The sequence below is a fragment of the Anabrus simplex genome, chromosome 6 (assembly GCF_040414725.1).
Source record: "Anabrus simplex isolate iqAnaSimp1 chromosome 6, ASM4041472v1, whole genome shotgun sequence".
Lineage (NCBI taxonomy): Eukaryota > Metazoa > Arthropoda > Insecta > Orthoptera > Tettigoniidae > Anabrus > Anabrus simplex.
This window is the reverse complement of record NC_090270.1, coordinates 200,044,282-200,063,876: the sequence shown is the minus strand read 5'-3', so window position 1 is coordinate 200,063,876 and position 19,595 is coordinate 200,044,282.

Genomic DNA, 19,595 nt, shown 5'->3' with positions numbered 1-19,595 from the left:
ATCTCCTCTTTCCGAATACCCTCCAGCCATTGCTCACACCTGTTCTTACCAGCAGTCATTCTCGCTACTTTAATGTCTATTACTTTCAATTTATGAATCAGATAGTCTGAGTCCACCAAGCTTTCACTTCCGAGCATAAAATGCTGTCAAAAACAGACCGATGTGAAGGTAGTTCTGTCGGGCATCTGAACCAGTTTCTTACAGGATACTGTTGATGGCAACTGTGAGCTCACTGTATTAGCCTTGCTGCACCTTGATTCACATACCCGTTGTGAGGGGACTGGGTTACTTTTCGGCGCACGACTAAATGTTGCAAATTTTTGCTATTTTCTTCCTCCATTCTGGTATTCCTGTCTCATGTTTAAATGTATCTGACTAAATGTCTTAAGAAATTCACTGTCGATTGTAAATCACCATCTGTATTGTTATTTAAAGAAATATAAAGTTTTTTTACGAATATTGACCATAAGAACCCAATTGGGCTGCAAGGCCGTAAAATTTCTTCTATGAATCGTGCCAGTGGTTGTTAGAGCTGGCGTTTATATTCGCATTTCTTTCTCAACTCTGTAGTGTAATTGAAGTGGAGAGCAAGGGAATATATCAGCAAAGTGAGCATATTATAAAACTGAACATCTGGGACACATTTCGCGGCCTGTCTTTTATTTCAGAACATTTTACACCTCCCCACCAGAAAGGAATATTCCAAATTATTACATATATAGGCCCTATAATAACGTAACAATTACAGATCGTCATGTGCATTTTACAGAATCGTCAATTTGCTTCAGGAGCTTCTGGGTTTTTATGAGATGTTCATAAAAGTCTGAACATATCTCACCGAAGTGTGTTTCAACAGTTAGTACAATCTTAAGAACTTCTACTTCAAGACGAGGCGACTTTCTTCTAACCAGAACATATTCGTAAGACTGAAGATGCGCGCAGCTGTGAGCTTACATCCGGAGGATAGTGGGTTTGAACCCCGCTGTCGGCAGCCCTGAAGATGGTTTTCCGTGGTTTCCCATTTTTAAACCAGGCACATATTGGGCTGTACATTAATTAAGGCCACGGTTGCTTTCTTACCACTCCCAGCCCTTTCCTATCCCATTATCAAGACCTATCTGTGTCGTAAAACGAATTGAAAAAAAAAGACTGAAGATGCGTCCTGTGCATGTACGAAGTAGATACCCCAGGAACTCACAACACAGCTAGCTTAAGCGGTCATACCTAAATATCGGGACATTCAGATGTCCCGCAAAACTTTCCTGGGAACACCGGGACAAATTGCGAAAACCAAGACGCCTGGTCAACCTGAATACGGTATATGGTGCAATTGACTTAAAGACAGCTGAAGTAATATTTGGACAGAATTAAAAGTACTTGTTTCATTTCTACATAGTCCGCCCGCCAGAGATTCTTTTATTTCTGATTATTATTATTTTTTACAATTTGTTTTACCTCGAACCGCGACACTGATAGGTCTTATGGCGACGATGGGATAAGAAGGGCCTGGGAGTGGGAATGAAGTGACCGTCGCCTTAATTAAGGTACAGCCTCAGCAATTGCCTGGTGTGAAAATGGGAAACCACGGAAAACCATCCTCAGGGCTGCCGACAGTGGAATTCCAACCCACTACCGTATCTCCCGAGTGCAAGCTGATAACTATGTGATCCAAACCACGCGGCCACTTGCTCGGTCGCCTGAGATTTAAGATGCACGATAATCTGTTCTGAGGAAACTAAATCTTATCTTAGATGTGAAGCTTCCACAGACTCTTGAGTTATTTATTTCTTCTTCCGGGTTGAACCGTGTTGTTGTTTTCTTTATCTTCCGTACAGTTTGGCGACGTTCCGAATACATTGCACAGGGCGAGTTGGCCGTGCGCTTAGAGGCGCCCAGCAGCGAGCTTTCGTTCGGGTTAGTTGCTTCGAACCCCACGTCGTCAGCCCTGAAGATGGTTTTCCGTAGTTTCCCATCTTCACACCAGGCAATGCTAGGGCTGTGCCTTAATTAAAGGCCGCGGTCGCTTCCTTCCCACTCCTAGGCCGTTCCTATTCTATCGTCACCATAAGACCTATCTGTGTCTGTGCGATGTAAAGCAAATTAAAAAAATACATTGTAGTGTTCTTTATCAAGGCGACTGAAATACCCTGACGATTTAGCTGCCTGGGCGACTGATTATCATGGATCGAGTAGGGGTAATTCACTCAAATCGACAAGCAATACTACAATGTATTTGAAACGTCGACAAATTATACGGAAGGTACAATAACTCGGTTCAACCCGAAAGAGGAACTGAAAGACAGATATCTTATTGTTCTCGAGGTGCTGTTTTTGTGTCCAGCGTGTTTCAGTCCCATCTAGAGTAACGCCTCGTGTAACTCTTTCTATTTGTTTGTCTTCTAGACCTCCCACAGTGCTGCCAATCCCTCAAACATGTGCTTGCTCTAGCACATTACCATCTGCAACTGCTAATTTGAGCCACTCATCATAACATACGCTCCAGGGAATTTGTGATTGCAGGTTAGCGAGTTTCCTAGTCGAGGTCATGGTTCTTTATGTCTGGCATTACGGGAGTTTTTTCTGGAGTAGTCACCATTGTGTCTATGTGGTATAGATCTAGAAAATACTTACGAAGCTCGTGACTAAACACTACATTTTTGTCTTCTTCTTTTTCTTACTTCTTTAGCTTTTCCCACACCCTGATGGAGTCACGGGTGTGGCCTGTGTCACATGTGTGGACCTGGCCCTGTTTTAACAATATGCTTTACGTTGCACCGACACAGATAGGTCTTACGGCGACGATGGGAAAGGAAATGGCTAGGAGTGGAAAGGAAGCGACCGAGACCTTAATTAAGGTACAACTCCAGCATTCGTCTGGTGTGAAAATGAGAAACCACGGAAAACCATCTTCAGGTCTTCCGACAGTGGGATTTGAACCCACTATCTCCCGGATGCAAGTTCACAGCCGCGCGCCCCTAACCGCATGGCCAACTCGCCCGGTGGTTGAAGAAATGAACAATTAATTGAATTATTTGTATGAGGGTACTTATATCTAAAAATCTAAAGACATTACTGCCGTTGTAACAAGTGAATGGAATACTTTTCAAAAATAAAGAATCACGCATTTTGGGGGGAAAATCACTTGGGGAAGGGAGGGGGGAGAAGTTCAGTTATTTTTATGAGGATAAATATATCTCAAAAACTGAAGATGTGACGGTCGTTACAGTCTTCATAGCTGCCGATAGTGGGGTTCGAACCCACTATCTCCCGAATACTGGATACTGGCCGTACTTAAAGGGCTGCAGCTATCGAGCTCGGTGTTTTGTTTGTTTTAAGATATAATACGCCCATAATAAATAAAGGCGATTCATAGCATTTAAAATCTAATGTTTGTTTTATGGTGCATATACGTGCACATAAATACAATGCAAGCATATTCTCGCCATACGTGATTACAAATGCATAATTGCAGTTTTATTATTAATTTGTATAAAACAACATATCGCTCATTTAGTAAAACGTCGTGACTCAAAAACAGCCTGTTTTGAGTTATGTATACCAAATGGTAACGTTCTTGTATTAAATGAGCGATAAATTGATATTCAGATCGGTACAACAGTGCAAAGAAATGGCTATGTAAAAAAGTGAATTCTCCGACAGAATCCTTTACAGTGCATTGTTGTTGACAGTCTACAATATTAACAACAGCTTGACAATAGGTAAAACATTTTCGGTGGCGTTTTGGTATACGGTTCGGATGTTGCAATCATACGCAAAAAGAATGTTTTACGACATCTGAAGTAGCAGAGAGGAAAGATCCTTCCTCGATGCTTGGCAGGGATCAACTTCATCATCATCATCATCATCATCATCATCTGTTTACCCTCCAGGGTCGGCTTTTCCCTCGAACACAGCGAGGGATCCCACCTCTACCGCCTCAAGGATAGTGTCCTGGAGCTTCAGACTCTTGGTCGGGGATACAACTGGGGAGAAGGACCAGTACCTCGCCCAGGCGGCCTCACCTGCTATGCTGAACAGAGGCCTTGTGGAGGGATGGGAAGACTGGAAGGGATAGGCAAGGAAGAGGGAAGGAAGCGGCCGTGGCCTTATGTTAGGTACCATCCCGGCATTCGCCTGGAGGAGAAGTGGGAAACCACGAAAAACCACTTCTAGGATGGCTGAGGTGGGAATCGAACCCACCTCTACTCAGTTGACCTCCCGAGGCTGAGTGGACCCCGTTCCAGCCCTCATACCAGTTTTCAAATTTCGTGGCAGAGCCGGGAATCGAACCCGGGCCTCCGGGGGTGGCAACTAATCACGCTAACCACTACACCACAGAGGCGGACAGGGATCAACTTACCCGCCCTAAAATAAGTATTCTTACTTATATAGAATTAAACCAGAGGCAGCCTCGAACTAAACAGTACCACCATTTCCTTTGTCCCTATGCTCTTGTCACTAGCAGGACCTAACGAGTGCAGACCAATGGTCTTCTCCAGACCAATAGTTTGTAGCTCTAACCTGCCTTCCATCTTTACCGTTAATCTTTCCTGTTAGTCAATATCTGTTGAAAGCCTCCGTGGCTCAGGCGGCAGCGCGCCGGCCTCTCACCGCTGGGTTCCGTGGTTCAAATCCCGGTTACTCCATGTAAGATGTGTGCTGGACAAAGCGGAGGCGGGACAGGTTTTTCTCCGGGTACTCCGGTTTTCACTGTCATCTCTCATTCCAGCAACACTCTCCAATATTATTTCATTTCATCTGTCAGTCATTAATCATTGCCCCTGAGGAGTGCGACAGGCTTCGGCAGCCGGCACAACTCCTATCCTCGCCTCAAGATGAGGCTTCATTCATGCCATCCCTGGCCCGGTCAATGACTGGAAAACAGGTTGTACGTTTTCATTTTTTTTCATTCAATATCTGTGGATAAAGCACAGACGTTGGCAAGCCTGTTCAGTGCATTGCGAGCTCGCCTGATCCGCCACTGTGTTGAATTCAAAACGTATCCTTTCCTTCGTTGTATGAAGACTAGTATTCACTACAAATTATGTCGAAAGAAAAAAAAGCAGCTAAAAGTATTCTGCTTCAGCAGTTGATATCTGGAGAACCAATCTTATACATAGGGACATAGAGGGAAAACAAGTATTTTGCAGAGTATGCAATAGTGCATATATTCTTGTATTTTAGTGCATAAGAATCCGTCTTCTAGTGATGAGATATAGGCTACTCACGATTGCGTGTTCCTGCAGTTTGATAAAGTGCAAAGAGATGCTCTCGAGTCAGAGGAATTAACCGAATGTAGATGAAATCCCCGACCATGTTGGGAATCGAAGCACGATTCTCAGTGACGCTGACCATTCAACTATGCAGCTAGCCGAATATTTAATTTTCGCCAAAATATACATTATCGTGGTCAATTTTCTTGCAAATAAATTTCTTTAAAAGGTCAAGATTAAGGATACATTTTTCTTAATTGAATCAGTCATTTAAGAAAGGGCACATGACCACAAACGCAACTTGTCAGGAGGAGCAAAAAACTGATTTAAAAGCCAGTCTTGCTAGTTACATTAAATGTATGTATTTTGTCCGTTAGTGTTAACGGTTGTGGATATGTTACGTTATAAAATATGGAATAAAGGTGAAGGACTTTACGGTAATTGGCAGATTAAAACATGGATATATGCCCTTTCTAAAATGATGGCTGAATGAAAATCTGTCTTGGAGCAAAAACACTTTGTTTATTCAGATAGTTTAGACACACTGTGTCGTTGTTCTACAATAATAAACATTTGAGTTATGACAGTTAATCACAATCATCGTCAGTCACAAGAACAGTTGGCCATGCAAGTATTTCTTGGTAGAAGTCTTTGTACTCCCCCGGAATGTACACTTCTAGACGCTTTAGGTCATTCATCTTATTCCTGTCAATAGGGATTGGTTCGTCGTAGGCTAGTTCGTTAGGAAGCTGACCGTTGCTGTCTAGATGCAAACGGAAGGTGTGTTCAATAAGGCCATTGATGAACTGTTTTGTCCGTACAGTTCCCGGATCATTGGCAGAAGTAAAGAAAGTGCTTGGTTGAGGCTGGCTGGAAACGAATTTTCAAGTTGGTAGGCACTCCTCTTCCTCGAGATTCATCTGACAATCTTCCCCTCTTATAAAATTTCGGACACCATGCAGTAAAGTTAAGAATACCACTCGTCTCTACCAGAATTATGGTGAACTTGTCATGACGTTTAGTTGCCCGTAAGATGATTTCACAATATTGTTTCACATCATAAATTCGATCAATTTTTTAACAGCTCGTTTAATTATAGCAAAATCTCTATCACAGGCATTGCATGAGTGCCCTCGCATAGGGAAGTAATGGTGAATGGTTTCAAGTCGCTTCATGTCAACAAGTGCTGCACGTAATCGGATCACTGTATGATTTTTGTTCTGCCCTACAGCGCCATTAGAGAACAGTCGACGTTATTTTACACTCTTTGGTACACATGTTTGGATATAGTCTAACAAAAAAACTACGCAATTCATTGGCACCTTTACGAGCTTTACCTTCGTGGTAAACATAAAGCATTGACGAATTTGTTTGCATATAGTGAATGCCAAACGTGTTCACCCAAAGCTGTCGCATGTAGAATATCGATGGCCTAGATTGAATACCTCGTATCTCAAAAAGTTCTTCCTATCCATTATTTCCCTTAAGACTGGTCACGCCTCCCAGCCACGCATGAATATTCAGTCCATCAGAACAATGTTCATTGGGTTTATTTTTCTATGGTGATGCGTAAAGGAAAATGAACCTTATAAAATTATAATGTAGGAGTCAGTAAATACGTAACGCAGACATACTTTCCTATAGTACGGTACGATAAGGTTCATTTTCCTTCACTCGTCGGCATAGGAATAAAGAACACAACGAACATTGTTCTGATGGACTGCGAATTCATGTGTGTCTAGGAGGCGTAACCAGTCTTAAGGGAAATAATGGATAGGAAGTTTGTGAGATACGAGGTTTTCATTCTAGGCCATCGATATGTCCTGCACTGGTATTTTTGGTAGGGGAAGGTTTTGACAATAATAAAAAATACAGTCCTAGTATTTCTGGATTACTCTTGCATTCTAATGCAGTTTTCTTCAGGCAGAACAGGCTGATGTTCCTTCCGGTAAGCAAAGAAGTCATTCACGAAAGGGCACTTATCCAGGGACATGTGCCCTTTCTTAAATGGCTTCCAAACAACACCCAAATAAACCTTAAACATCAGCATGTAACTGGCTGGATAAGTGATCTTTCTTTTGTGACAAGGTGCGCTCGGATGAAAGGAATGTTAATCTGAAAGAAAAGGAAAACGACAATTTCGACATGTGCCCTTTCTCAAATGACTGATTCAATTTTATTGCCATCTTTTATTTATATCAAAGTGACTCGGTAATATTATAAGCCCTTGGTTACAATTTGAAAAGTGCAGTTCATGTAATAAAATCCACAGCTTTGCAAAATTTCAATATTCTCCCAGTTCAAGAAACTCTTCTTTGAAAAGAAATAGTAATATCTGTTGAAAAATTGCGAGTGTGTTTTCAAGCGTACAAATATTCAGTTCTCTGGACGCTGGAAATTAATTGGATGATTACATCAGATTTGATGTTGCTTTCACTAAACGATATCACATTTTATAGTAATATTAACAAAAGTTTTCTAATATTTTAAACCCAAATAAATGACATTGTTTTTCTAAGCTGTTAGTAACCACCTTAAAAGGACATTCCGTATTTAAAGGTCCACAATGGGCTTCACCACTTAAAAGGTAGTCAATACTTTTCAGTGTACTTTCAGTGTACTTTTCAATGTATTCAAGCCTGATATTTGCTTTAGTATGTTGTATGATCTTGATGTAAAGTTTATGAATTTCTTGCTTAGCCAAAGCACGTCAAAGGCAAAAGTGGTCAACTGAATAAGAGGCCTTGTAGTCCATCAGTGCCAAATATAGGTCTTTATTGAATTCCTTGTACTTCTCGATAACTTGGTTGTTGACAATAGTTGTAGAACCAGGACGAAATGCAGCTGATCCATATATAAAATAATCGTAAATATTTGTAAAGAACTTATAAATAGCAGATATCACACTAACTGGGTGGTAGATGAGGTTCCATGGGAAACTTTTTCTACAGAAAATCGTATTTCTTCAATTTCATTCCCTTGAAAACATCATCTAGGAGGCAAGTGAATAGCTTAGGGGACACAGGGTTTTCCTGAAAAACTTCCTTCTCAATTCCAAAAAGAGCATCCAATGTATTGCAGCCTGGTCCTCTATTCTTTCACTGAATGTCTTAGTCACTGTGCAAACAAGTCGTTACTAAGGGCACTCAGATTTGCATTGGTTATGCCAACTTCACCCGGACACTTGTAGTTCTGAAGCGCTTTCAGCGAGGTTAGTACTTCGGATTTCATTATATGTGGTAGTCGCTCTTTAAATGTTCTGTCTCGTTCGCTAATACTGAAACGGGCACCATCAACACTGCCTGATGTGCCATGGCTTGTGTGCAGCTTTTCATGGTATTCTGTGGCGGATTTTAAGATTCCCTCCCAATTGTCAACTTTCTTACCATTTGAAGAGGTAACGTATTTTAACCATTGCCACCCTTCCTTTATAACTTCTCTCACTTGTTTAACTGTTTTTGATTTTTCTGTTGTGATCTTTTTGCCTTTCCAAAATATGTCTTCCTCGTATCATTCCTGATTGTTCCCTTGATGTGATTGCTATATTCCATACAGTATTTGATTTTGCCTCTTGGTGTCCTGTATCTGTCCTATCTCTCTCTGATCTATCATGTCTGAAGTTTACCGAAGTATATGTGTTTCTTTCTCTGTCATCCAGCTGGTCAACTGAGGTGATATTGCAGCGTGATTTTATTTTGTTGAGAAGAGTGTCAAAATGTTCCAAGCAAACTGTATATTCCTCATCTAACACCGCAGATCTGCTCTAAGAGTATTTTATTTATTTATTTATTTATTTATTTATTTATTTATTTATTTATTTATTTATTTATTTATTTATTTATTTATTTATTTATTTATTTATTTCTCTCTCTTTGCGTTTAGGCCATCTGTGGACCACGGTGCTTGTGTTCTAGCTGTGTTTTTGTCTTCGTCTGCCCCTTTTAGCATACTGGATTGTGTTCTTAGTGGCCTCTTGAGCCTTCCTGTTGGCCCAGTATTCCTTCATTTTCTCGATGAATTCTTTCCTGCGCTCCTCTGACCAATTCCCGGCTCCTTTGTGGCTAGCTGATGTAAGGGATGTTAGGAAAGGTTTAGTTTTGACCATTAAACGGTATGCATTTCTGTCAGTAATGGCGGCTTGATTAATATTAAGCTCTGCAAGATCTTTGTCCACTTGTTTGGTCCAGGGGAATCCAGTAGCTTTGCCTTTGTTAGCAACCTTGAAGATCTTATGGGATAATTTATTAGGATCCATTCTGTATAGGTGTCCATAGAAAGTCAGACGTTTTCTCTTGATGGCATCTATGAGGTTCTCTTGATGCTGGTAGAGCTCATTGTTGGGTTTGTACCATCGCCTTCCATCTGGTAGGATCCTTGGCCGTATTATTCTTCTCAGGAATTTCCGTTCTTGCACTTCCAGGGCTCTCAGTGGTTTTTTAGTTAGGGATAGGCATTCTGCTGCATAGAGGACTGGTGGTCTGACTACTGCATTATAGTGTCTCAGTTTTACATTCTTTGATAAATGCTTTGAGGCATACAGTTTTCTGCAGGCATGGTAGGCCTTGTCTAATTTGATTCTCCTTTGTTCAAGAGCCATCGTTTCACTTAGGTCCTCCGATACCCACTCTCCGAGGCACTTCACATTTTTAGCTCTCTTGATGTGTTTTGTATCACTGACTCCCATTGTTGTAGGGGCATCTTTGATGTTGGTCATAAACTCGGTCTTTCCAATGTTGATCATGAGGCCCGCTTTAGCTGCAATAGAGTGCAGCGTTTGAAGCTGCATAGTGGCCTCATGCATGACGTTTGCTAATAAAGTAAGGTCATCAGCAAAGGCCAGGCATGGAATCCTCAGGTTGTCTGATTTAAACCCCATTCTTAATCCGGTGTTCCCAGGTAATGACCTGGTCCATTCTCTTATGATCTTTTCCAGGACACAGTTAAATAATATGCATGAGATACCATCTCCTTGCCTCACCCCTGTTTTGATTGTGAAGATCTCTGATAATTGACCTCTAAACTTAACTTTGGAAGTGGTGTTGTGCAGGGTGGCTTGCACCAACCTATTAATTTTTTCGTTTAGTCCCAGTTCTCTTAAGGTGTTGAAGAGTGTGATCCTATCCACGGAGTCGTATGCCTTCCGGAAGTCGACAAAGATAGCTACCCACTGTCGGCACCTTTTCTTGCTATATTGAAGGATGGTCTTCAGATTTTGTATCTGTTCAGCACAAGACCTTGCAGTTCTGAACCCTGCTTGATATTCTCCTAATTCTTTATCCAGTTGTCTTGTTATGTGCTGTTCCAGAATCTTGGAAAAGACTTTATACGATACTGAAAGGAGTGATATTCCTCTATAGTTGCTGGGATCTGTTTTGCTTCCCTTCTTGTGGATTGGATGGATAACAGCTGATGTCCAATCATCTGGGAGCCTTTCCTTAGCCCATATGTCCAGGATTACTTTGTGCATGTGCCTGAATGTTTGCTCACCAGCTTGTTTCAACATTTCTGCCACTATTCCGTCTTCTCCAGGAGCTTTGTTGTTCTTGAGAAGTTGAATGGTCTCTCTTACTTCTTCATAGGTGGGAGGAGGGATGTCTTTGGTGTCCGGGTTAGCTGGTTCTCTAACTGGGAGGCGCTGCGCAGGTTCTTCAGCATTCAAAAGTCCTTGGAAATAATCAGCTAGGGTCTTGATGTAGTCATCATCATTGAGGCACAATGATCCGTCTGTTCTCTGGAAGTGTAAAGTTTGGGGTGTGAACTGGGTCGTCTGTTGTTTTAGACCTTTGTATAAGTCTCTGGAGTTGTTTTTTCCAAAATCCTCCTCGGCTTGCTTAATCAGTTCTTTGTTTATTTTCTTTTCGCCCCTCTTATGATGCTGGAGGTGTTCTTTCTTTGTGTAATAAAGGCTTGTAGGTTGGTTTCGTTTTTATGATGGTTCCATTTGAGCCATGCTAGTCGCCTGGATTCTATAGCCTCATCGCATTCGTTTGACCACCATGGGTGCTTGTTTCCTTTAGGTCTGTTGGGGATCGTCTTCTGAGCCGCGTCTGTTATAGCATCCCGAAGTGGGTCCCAATTTGTAGTGGTGTTAATCCTATTGATGTGTTGGTTCAGACTCTCTTAGTAACTTGCATTGTCTTCTTTAAGTTTGGTGATATCAAACCTAGGAATCTTCTTTTTCTTCATAAGCATAGCCTTGGTCTTATACAGTGGTTTCAGATTCATCTTAACCATGGACAGGTAATGATCGGAGTCTATGTTAGCTCCTCGTAAAACCTTCACGTTCATAATGTCGCAGTGGTGCTTCTTATCTATTGCTACGTGGTCAATTTGGAACTCGCCCATCATGCTGTTTGGGCTGCGCCACGTCATGGCCTTCCTAGGTAGGCGTTTAAAAGCCGTAGACTTCAAGAGTAATCCATACTTGGTGTACAGACTGATTAGCCGTTCCCCATTCTTGTTGATTCTCTTATGGGCGGGGTATCTTCCTACAATCTTCCGGTATTTCTGTTCTCTCCCAATCTGAGCGTTGAAATCTCCCAGCAGTATTGTCGTATGATGATGTGGGATGTGGTCTAGGGTTTCCTCAAAGGTGTCCCAATACTTATCTGTAGTCTCTGGGTTTTTCTTGTTGGAGTCATTGGTAGGAGCATGGAAGTTAACCAAAGAGTATCCCCTATTGCTAGACCTGAAGGATATTACTGAAGTTCTATCATTGGGCGAAGAGAAGCCAAGTATGTTAGCAACTAGTTTGTGGTGTACTGCGAACCCTGTCCCCAGGAAGGGTACATTCATCATGACTCTCTTACCAGGCTTTCCCTTATATATTCTATATTCTTGAGACCCCATGGCATCTTCATCTGGGAACCGTGTCTCTTGTAAGGCTGCAATGCTGATGTTCTTGTCTTTCAGGATTTCAAGGGTATGTTTAAGTTTCCCGGTCTTGATCAGCGAGTTAATATTGATCGTAGCTAGGTATGTGATGTTCCTTTTTCTTTTAGTTCTGACTGGGTCACATGAAGGCATAGGTCCCCCAGAATCCGATGACCTATACGCCCCGTCATGAACGGGGGTGGATTGGTTACCACCTGGGGATTTATCATTATTGTTTTCGTACTTCATGTTTGATACAGTCTATCAGTTTATTTATTTATTTATTTATTTATTTATTTATTTATTTATTTATTTATTTATTTATTGGCGAAGTTAGGGCTCTTGGCCTTCTCTTACATTTAACAACATACATTTTTTTTATTTTTACAGTGTTAATTTAAATATCATTGTAATCATTTAGAGTTATTGATATAAGATAAGTAATTTAGATAAGTAATAACAATAATACAGTTAATTAAGATTGCTATTGACGAAAAATTATAGGATAAATAGAGAGTTGATAATAAGAAAAAGATATCAACTTCATACCTAAAGAATATATCTACTAACTAGCTTAAAGGAAAACTTATTCAAATATAAAGCTAAAATAAATTAACTGAATATTACCGTTACAAACTGAGTATACTAAAATCGATGCTACTATGTAATCTATTTCTAGGAACAGTTCATAGCCTTAAACAGAGGAGTGAGAATGTAAATGGGATAGCCTAAGATACTTAAAACTAGTACGTAACTTTTGGTTTCATTCACACGTCATTCACTCTTACATTCATTCGAGTCAAGTGTATGTACTATGGAGGAATTTACGGTTGGCTTTAAGTGTCCTAGACGAGCAAGACTTTTTAATATATTCCGGGATGGTATTCCATAACCTCGAAGCAGAGACCAGGAATGAATGGCTGTAGGTATTTGTTCGATGCGGTGTTATTTTAAGTAGTGATCCGGAACGAGTGTTAATTTCGTGGAATGAAGAAAGAAGCCTAAAATTGGATGATAGATAGGTGGGGCTGTTTGAAGAAAGCAAATAATAGACGAGGGTCACTTGGTGTGTTTTTCTACTGTCATTTAAACGTAACCATCCCACCTTTTTGTAGTACGCTGCGTTGTCATTGTTACCTCAATCTGCGGTATATCATCCTTTTATACAGGCTGAATATTTAATCAACTATGTTGGCCTAATAACTTTCGCCCGTTTCTAAGCTCGTGTTAATAATGTATGCATTTAAGACAGAACACGTCATTGCAGATAAATATGAGATTTCATATTCACTAAACTGACAATAACCTCAACAAATGCACATGTTAAATAGAGAATAGAACTGTACAATTAGCCACGGATTAACTTACGAAAAATAAACTAACAACGAAAATAATATTCAAGAAACAAACACTTAAATTATTACACAAACCAGCAACAGCTAACACAGTTAACACAGTACTACTCCGAATAATAGCCAGCGCCATGGTGTAGGGGTAGCGTGCCTGCCTCTTACCCGGAGGCTCCGGGTTCGATTCCCGGCCAGATCAAGGATTTTTAGCTGGACCTGAGGGCTGGTTCGAGGTCCACTCAGCCACTAGAATTGAGGAGCTATCTGACGGTGAGATAGCGGCCCCGGTCTAGAAAGCCAAGAATAACGGCCGAGAGGATTCGTCGTGCTGACCACACGACACCTCGTAATCTGCAGGCCTTCGGGCTGAGCAGCGGTCGCTTGGTAGGCCATTGCCCTTCAACGGCTGTAGTGCCATGGGGTTGGGTTTGGTTTACTCCGAATAATAACACAAAAGCGACTGTGAGCAAGCCAAACACGTGGCGATAGCATCCTTAAATGTGGCATCTCTGTTATCGTTGCCATAGCAACAGACAATTTTCGATCAGGTGGTGGTGGTGATTATTGTTTTAAGAGGAAGGCAACCATCCTCTATATAACACTAATCAGAGAGAAAAAATGGAAGGGGTCCGACACTTCGAGAAATGAAGGTATCGGCCAAAGGAAGACAAGGGCAACGAACGGCATGAAAATGAAAGACTCCCTAGGCCTCCATACGTAATACCGTCGGGGTCTGAAAAGAACATGAGTTGACCAAGGGAGGATAGGATAGATGAAAGTGAGGTGCCTGGCACAAGTAAGTGGAAGCAATGCCAGGACTCATCTGAGGGCCCCGTGGTCGCCAACCCACGCTCCAAAGTGCAGAGCCCCTGAGGCCTCTTTTAGTCGCCTCTAACGACAGGCAGGGGATACCGTGGGTGTTATTCTACAGCCCCCACCCACAGGGGGTCCAGTTTCGATCAGCGTTAGTCAACTTTTTCTCGCCGGTGGCACTAAACATCAGACTTCAACTCTTGTGGGCCAAACCATACTCTTTCTCATTGGCGTCGTTCCAGCCCCATACGATTTTTGTAATTGAAATCCTGAAGACTGGCGTTTCGTGCAGTAATTGTAATTTTTATGATTAGTTGTTGAAAAATTAATTTGTAATTGAGTCAAATACTTCTCAGGTAAGTATTATTCATCCCAATTACTTCAGCTTCTCCAGGACCAGCCGCTATAGCAGGTACCAATTGAGGCCAATGGGGAATGACACCATATAATAATGACGTCTGCTGCGTAGTGCTAAGACTGCTTTTATTTTAAATTCCTCCACTTTTATTATGTTGTAGCGAGGTTACACGTGAAGGAACCGGTTCTTGTTAAGTGGACAACATTTTAAAGGTGTTATGGTGAATCAATAGGTATGTTCAGTGTAATAAAATCTCCTTTGACACAAATCACTTTCAGCATTCAAACCATTCTGTCAATGACAGTCGATGAATTATTGATATAGCTATTGGTAAAGGTGCCTTTGTATTGACTGAGCACGCTTGATGCGTTCGGATCAAATTGCCTCCCCAGAGTGCCAATGGAGGATTGCCAAAGGAGTTAAATAATTTATTAGTGTTGCCGTTGTTCATTCTAGGCTGTAGTCTGGGAGTTACCAAACATTACTTGTCATGAAGCATTTTTGGGAGATATTTCGTGACGGACCTATAATTTTCTCCGCCACATCAAATAAAATGGAAAATAAGAACAAAACATTTATTTTGAAAAACTAAAATATTTCCTGGTATGCTCCTGAATTAGGAAAGAATAACCCGAGAAACCATAAAGAAAAAATCAACAGAACAACATGATTTTAGAGAAAAATTACAAAATTAGCCATTCTCGGTGGCTGACGATGGCACAAGTTTAATGCCGAAACTAGTACCTTATGTGAACGACATGTGATTAATTCACATTAATACACTGACTGACAGTGACAATGCAACACCAAGGAGGAGTGGTTCGAAAGGGATGAAAGTTGGGGAAAAAACAGAGACGGCACGGATGAATAATTGATGTTTATTTCAAACCGATATGCAGGTTACACAATGCGCACGGCATCGACTCAGTAGGATGTAGGACCACCGCGAGCGGCGATGCACGCAGAAACACGTCGAGGTACAGAGTCAATAAGAGTGCGGATGGTGTCCTGAGGGATGGTTCTCCATTCTCTGTCAACCATTTGCCACAGTTGGTCGTCCGTACGAGGCTGGGGCAGAGTTTGCAAACGGCGTCCAATGAGATCCCACACGTGTTCGATTGGTGAGAGATCCGGAGAGTACGCTGGCCACGGAAGCATCTGTACACCTCGTAGAGCCTGTTGGGAGATGCGAGCAGTGTGTGGGCGGGCATTATCCTGCTGAAACAGAGCATTGGGCAGCCCTTGAAGGTACGGGAGTGCCACCGGCCGCAGCACATGCTGCACGTAGCGGTGGGCATTTAACGTGCCTTGAATACGCACTAGAGGTGACGTGGAATCATACGCAATAGCGCCCCAAACCATGATGCCGCGTTGTCTAGCGGTAGGGCGCTCCACAGTTACTGCCGGATTTGACCTTTCTCCACGCCGACGCCACACTCGTCTGCGGTGACTATCACTGACAGAACAGAAGCGTGACTCATCGGAGAACACGACGTTCCGCCATTCCCTCATCCAAGTCGCTCTAGCCCGGCACCATGCCAGGCGTGCACGTCTATGCTGTGGAGTCAATGGTAGTCTTCTGAGCGGACGCCGGGAGTGCAGGCCTCCTTCAACCAATCGACGGGAAATTGTTCTGGTCGATATTGGAACAGCCAGGGTGTCTTGCACATGCTGAAGAATGGCGGTTGACGGGGCTGCCACCGCTTGACGGCGGATGCGCCGATCGTCGCGTGCTGACGTCACTCGGGCTGCGCCTGGACCCCTCGCACGTGCCACATGTCCCTGCGCCAACCATCTTCGCCACAGGCGCTGCACCGTGGACACATCCCTATGGGTATCGGCTGCGATTTGACGAAGCGACCAACCTGGCCTTCTCAGCCCGATCACCATACCCCTCGTAAAGTCGTCTGTCTGCTGGAAATGCCTCCGTTGACGGCGGCCTGGCATTCTTAGCTATACACGTGTCCTGTGGCACACGACAACACGTTCTACAATGACTGTCGGCTGAGAAATCACGGTACGAAGTGGGTCATTCGCCAACGCCGTGTCCCATTTATCGTTCGCTACGTGCGCAGCACAGCGGCGCATTTCACATCATGAGCATACCTCAGTGACGTCAGTCTACCCTGCAATTGGCATAAAGTTCTGACCACTCCTTCTTGGTGTTGCATTTGCTCTGTCAGTCAGTGTAAATGTTTGTGTATTGAATAGGAGGACCCCTATTAATTAATTTCAATTATTGTTGAGGATTTAAGTCCCATCTGGGCGATTTCTCTGGCTGTTTTTGTCGTCCACAAACAACATACCTCACTATTAACTATCATGTAATAGTGAATACATCCATCTGCACTGAGTTACCGTCTGAAAAGACATCCGGCTGGGGAAACGGGCTTAATCCAAATGCTGTGATGGCTCCTAGTAGTTGTACTCCCTCTAGATGGGGACGGTAGAATAGCATCCACGGAATACCCTGCCTGTAGTAAGAGGCGATTAAAAAGGGCCCCAGGGTCTCTTAACTTGGGAGCTTGGGTTGGTGACCACAGAGCCCTTAGCTGAATCTTGCCATTGCAACCACTTGGTTGTGACAGGCTCCCTCACTTTCATCTATCCTATCCGGCCCCCTTTGGTCAACTCTTGTTCTTTTCCGACCCCGATTTTATTAGGAAGTGTCGCATCCCTTCTATGAATCTTACCAGAGGATGGCTGCCTAGTTGTACTTCCTCTTAAAACAATAATCACCACTACCACTACTAGTAGTTGGGAAAATGGCACGTAAATTTCCAGAGTGCAGGAAATCACACGAAAAAAGAGAAACACCCTGTCACTAAACAATGACAGATAAATGATACATAGAACGGTCACATACCAGATGCTCCAAAGACCTCCTCGGGGCTCACGTGAATCTAGTTTTGAAAATGCATTATAAGGCCAGTGATAGAAACCAGTTTCGTAAAAGTTCTTGGTTTCCTGTGAAGAGTGATTACCTCAGAAAGTAGAAGTACATAAGTTTCATTGGTTAAGAATACCATAATGTATTCGAAACGTGGCCAAACTGTATATGATGTACATAACGAATGACACAGTCCAACCAGGACGAAAAATGTCATACTACTTCAACAGCACGTGAATACTTCAAGAATGAATACTCATGTATAAAATGTTATTACTAAAGCTTACACTTCTCATAAGGCTGCTTAACTGCATCAGAATTAATGCGAAGGAACCAGAAACTGGATTATCTATCGCTTTTGAGGCCAGTTTTGCAATACGTAACAGCCATATTGCACCCTTTTGTCACTAATTCCATGGGTGCAATATGGAGTTCATATCAAGTAGGATTTGTTAATGAACTAGAGATGTTGTAGAGAAATGCCACACGTTCGTGAATAGAGATCTGAATCCTATGGAGAGTGTAAACGAAATAATTTTGAATGTAGGTTGGTTATAGTCTACTGAAATCTCACAAAAATAACACGTTGAATGACAGGAGGAATATTTCAATTAAATAAACATTAACAAATACATTCAAATACGTTAATTACCTTAGGTCGTGCCCGAGGATTCGGAAATCCAATTTCGATGTAGCCCTTACTCCAAACAAACATACAAATACGTCTGACTAGCAAGATACCCGTGCTTCGCTACGGTATTATACTGAAATTTACAATTGAATGCTTAATGTTTTAGATATGTAATCCGCCGAAATTCGTGATCTGACTTGTTTTCTGCGAGAATACGCCAAAATTCGCGATCTGACTCGTTTTCTAGTAGATTATGGCAAGTTTCCTCCCATTTTTCAATCTTTCCTTCCAGCAATCGATTTCGTACTTCCCGGGCTAGGTCTAAGTATTCCACCCAGTCAGTTGGGTCCCTAAATCTTTGCCATCTTTTCCTATAAGCATTTTTAATATGGATCAAATCCTTCAGGAGATCCGGCGTGGTGTCGTCTTGGGTGCCTTGGCGGTACTGAACCTGCGGCCGTACTGCATTCTTAGTCATTACCCGTCCAAGTCCCGTTTTCAGCGCGGTCCGCACATTTGATGACGGTCCAGAACATTATTATTATTATTATTATTATTATTATTATTATTATTATTATTATTATTATTATTATTATTATTATTATTATTATTATTATTATTATTATTATTATTATGCTCTGGACCCCACAGCAAGATGCAAGACCGCTACTTGGCGGTAAATTACATCTGCTGCCAGTGTCATTGTTACAATGTGACCAGCACCATCGTCGCGCGTAGGCAAGTGTGCGGGATTTCTGGCGATACCAATGACATACTTCCGTGCATTATTGACCTTATTATAGAGGTGAACAATTTGACGGTCCATCTTATTCCTATCGTTTATTGCAAATGTGTTTAAATTTTTATTTAGATGCCAGGAGAATCTACTGTAATCTAAGAACGTCCTCCGAATGAAAAGATGGCTGTTGAAAACGAACCCAGGAAAGATTAAAAATGATCGGTTTATGATCAGAATAAGTACATCGAAACTATGTAGCCTGTTTTCAGTCATTCGACAGGGTCAGGAATGGAATGAATAAAGCCCCATCTAGCGGCGACAACAGGAGTTGGGCCGGCTGCCGAAGCACACCTCTGGGGCAATGATCGATGAATGACAAATGAAATGAAATATTGCACAGTGTTTCTGGAATGAATGATGATAGAGAAAACCGGAGTATCCGGAGAAAAACCTGTCCCGCCTCCGTTTTGTCCAGCACGGATTTCACATGGAGTGACCGGGATTTGAACCACGGAACCCAGCTGTGAGAGGCCGGCGCGCTGCCGCCTGGGCAAAGGAGGCTACTTATAAGTACATTATGAACAGTACAATCAATTGGTCTCACCTCCTTTTACACCCCACCGCCGTTAAGTTTATTTACCCCCCCCCCCCCCAAAAAAAAAAATTAAAAGAAGGCGTGTTTCTTTATGTTTAAAGGAGATTCCAAACACCAATGTTTACGTCTGTTAC